General features: G+C 35.3%; 1 pseudogene; it reads right to left on the reverse strand.

Annotated features, from left to right (window-relative positions):
• Positions 1-864: 864 nt before the first annotated feature.
• LOC149199444 (uncharacterized) lies at positions 865-2,083 on the reverse strand (annotated as a pseudogene).
• Between the last annotated feature and the right edge of the window lie 1,634 nt (positions 2,084-3,717).

Below are 3,717 nucleotides of genomic sequence, written 5' to 3' on the forward strand. Positions count from 1 at the left end.
CTTCGCAAGAACACTTTATGAGTAACTTCCTTGGAATCATATTCTATCTAAATTGCTTTTGCATCACTACCAAACCTACTTTATTGGACGAATGAGACTAGAAGACCTTGTCTTTCCCTTATTGTTACTTGATACAAACTGGTTATTGGAAAAGTTAGTTATCAGTTGGTTGTTTCCCTCTGTTGATGAGCTTTGCAATGGAAATTTTAAATGGAGACCATTCTTTCCTTACAGAGATTTCTCAATTTCAAGGTAGGAAGCATTGGGATTTTATTTCCTTCCTAGGATCTTAGCAAAGGTTTTATGTGGGTTATTGTCGAGAAGTTGGCCAAATTTAAGCTCCAACATCTCTAGTGGGTCCATTTTGATGTTTTTTGTCATCAACAAAGGCCAAAATAATATAATTTTTTCTATGACTCGGACTTGGAGCGTAGGGTGGAAATTTGAAGTTGGAAAATGCCAATGATGTTGAAAGAAAGGTTACATTATCAATCCATAAATAGTATGATCCAAAAGGTGGACATGAATATGGTGTTACATCTATCATTTGGCCCTTTGCAAATCATGGTAGTTTTCATAACTAACATTCTAGACAAGACCTGTTAACATGTTATGGATTTTGAATATACAGTGTTCACATAATAGGTCAAATTTGACAGTCTTTGGATTAATCATGGGTATTGGAAACTGACATGTTAATGTTTGAACAATAGAATACACAGTCATAAATTAAATATGACTCTCTTGTGATGTTATATAATATATACTTCACTCAAGAGAGATAAATTGAGTTACAAAAAACACCCAAAGTGTTGAAATCCATGCAAGTCAATCTTTCTTAACAGAAGGACATCACTATTGAAATCATATATTTAAATTGTTCTTCCAAAATGTTAGGCGAGAAGTCTCCTTCTTGAATATAGATGGGGCTTGATTGTTCCAATATCACTAGTCATCTCTAGATGATCATGCCAAAATTTAAGCACATGAAGGCCTTCTTCCTTTGTAGGCCTCTGGACTATAATTCAAGATGAAAATCCTTTTTGTTTCATGATCAACAAATTTCATAAGGTTTATTTGCAGTTAATATGACATGACAAAACTTTTGTTGGATAAGAGGCTATCTATTATGGTACGACCATGCTCTCCACGACCCATGCAGCAACAATTTCATCACCACTAAACTCCTCCTCAAAAGTAGGTACATAAGGAGGATTAACCACCGTGACTTCTAATGTTCTAGCTAGGCCTTTATCTAGAACTAATGTAAGATAAGTAAAATTTACTTCCGCATGCACACCATGAGCTTCCAAGGTCTTCTTTGTAACCATAATTGTTGCAAAGCTAATGTATTAGCAAGATAATGGGTCCAAGTGCCTTCCCCAAGTATAAATACCAACAATGTTATCACATATCCACTCCCACATCCAAGTTATAAACACAAGCTTGGTTCAACTTCCTCGAGATGAACTTGATTAGCAACCAAGGCATCTGTAAGTGCAAATGCATCTTCACGGGGTTCTTAAACTTTTGGTGTGGACCAACAAGATGAGTGACTGCATTCTTCATATGTAAGGAAGAGGGAGAAACCTGCAACAAATCAACAAAACAGAATATTATTACCTTCTAATATTAACATATTCCTAGTGTTAGAAAACAAACATTTATCAAAAACAAAATCTAGACATTCTTCTTAAAATGTTTTCCCATAGTAGCTGTCAAGTGTGTTGACAAAGAACAACTTGGAGACAACATGATTATTGTGATGATTCTTTGAAGTAATAAAGGTTCAAATTTATGATAAAACCACAAAAACATTTCAGAATCTCAAATGATGATCCTTGACATGCAACAAATGGTTTAAATAACAAATGAAATGTTAACCAAACAATAACACTATTTTTATGAATAATGTGTATTGTCTCAAAAAGGAAGTTTCACTTAAATTCGATACATTCAGAACCCCAAAAGGTCATTTAAAATATGTGACTTACCAATATTTGGACCTTGGTATGGTTGCTACTAACTTAAGAGATGAATGCACATAAGCAACAACAACTTCTACATATATTGCTTCATCCATTGCAATTACTATCTTCAAGAAATACCAAGCCTGGAAATATATAATAAGATGACCTTAATATCATCGATGTGATAAAAATAAATTGTTCTCTTAACCACACAACAAGCCTTGGGTTAACCATCCTTAGTTATGTAAAAGGAGGTGTTACACCGTCTCCAGACAAACATTTCTTCATATGCATAGCCTTTGACTATGTTGTGATTCTAGAAGGGCTTAATCATCCCAAGCGCAAGCCTTTTGATCTGTGACAACTAAGCTTAGAAGTCTCAAGGACTCCGATGGATAATGAAGCCATTCTCGGTGATGAGAAATTCTAAACACCATTTTTACAATAGGTGAATCACCCATTCCCATGCCAAAATTCCAGACATTAACATGGCCATAGCAAGGAAATTAAATTGTCAGCATGCCTACCAATAGGCATAGAACTTGGTTAACCACAACTAGGAATCAATTGTGTGAATTTAGATACACAACATTCCATTAATCACTTAATGGATTCAACATCCACTACCAAATCCACTAATATAACATGCCACACACATCACACACAACATCAACATTGGACTTTCACCATTCCATAAATAATAGATATCCATAGTATTCATGACATAACAAATAATACAAAGCACACATAGCGGTGGTCAACTAAACTTAGAAAATACCCATATATGTCATATAATCACCCTTGCACTCAGGAGAGTATCAACAATTATAGGGATCTACAAATCCCACTCAAATCTTGAGAACAATCACACATGCATCTCATTAAATGCAACCAGGAATAACACCATTCCTCCATAAGAAATACTGATACAATCATCATTATAATCCATAACAACATCTTTCAACATTCATAATGCAACATAAATACAAGTAGATACGCTTATATTTATATCTTAATGATTCACAACTAAGGGAATTCAACTCTTCACCCCACTGTAGACCAACTACACTACAATCTTTCTTGCATCTGACCACCCTCAAGCCAGATTCAGAGTTTGAGGAGGTAATTTCTCAGGAGTATTCTCACTAATAACAAGTCAACAAATGGTAGGAATAAGAGTCCATTTTTTAGGTGGTTTATCAACTACCCCTAACAGTAACACCACAGTGACTCTCCATTCAACATAAAATCAAGCACAAGGGTTCATCCAAGGCTCAATGAGTTACAACTCAGTTCTAGGAGATTGAACACACTATATAGACGGTTTATCAACTGGCTTCTCTTAGCTAAAATTGTAGGAGTCATGATTCCATTTATCCAGGTAGTTTATCAATTGATTGAGCTAACACATAATTGTTTATCAACCCAAAAGTTAGCACTTAGTGGTTTCTCAGTCCCTTCAACTAGTACCTGAGTGTCTCAACCTGTCAAGTGGTTTATCATCCCCAAATAACACCCTAGTGGCTTATCAAACCTAAGGATAACACTGAGTGTTCAACTCCACTGGACTCTCCCTGGCCAAGGGAATCACAGGAACATAGACAGAACTCAACAAACGCAGGGAATGTTATCTAAAACATATAACAAAAGCTAGAGAAAAGTTAATTCTCTCAAAAAATCACCTCCACTTCAACTTCAAGTTCTAAGTTTGATGCTATTTCTTATTTCTAGCAAGCTCTCTCTTGCT

This window comes from Pinus tabuliformis, chromosome 2_1 (assembly GCF_031772625.1).
Source record: "Pinus tabuliformis cultivar Carrire ecotype Pingquan chromosome 2_1, CPIR1, whole genome shotgun sequence".
Lineage (NCBI taxonomy): Eukaryota > Viridiplantae > Streptophyta > Pinopsida > Pinales > Pinaceae > Pinus > Pinus tabuliformis.